Raw genomic sequence first — 346 nt, forward strand, 5'->3', positions numbered from 1 at the left:
ATCTCTTCTTGATTTCATTTAATAAGTAGGATGGATCTCATTTTACTTGTTCTATTCATGGAAATTTCAAATGTTATAATAGGGTATTGTTTATTTATGGCAACTATAGCATGATTGGTGGAACGGATCGATTTACCCCATCCATTTAAGGGAACAATCCCCTTAATTGATTCATTATATGTTATTCTTCTTCCATTAAATATTATTTTTCCTTCATTATTTGGGATTGTGGATGACCCTCCTCACTATATAAACTCACCATTCTCTTTCTCTAAGAGGACAAACTTCTCCTCCGCTATTACTCCCTCTATTTTCTCTTCAAAGTACTTTTAAGAGAAAATAGAGG

This window comes from Capsicum annuum, unplaced genomic scaffold (assembly GCF_002878395.1).
Source record: "Capsicum annuum cultivar UCD-10X-F1 unplaced genomic scaffold, UCD10Xv1.1 ctg82773, whole genome shotgun sequence".
Classification (NCBI taxonomy): Eukaryota; Viridiplantae; Streptophyta; class Magnoliopsida; order Solanales; family Solanaceae; genus Capsicum; species Capsicum annuum.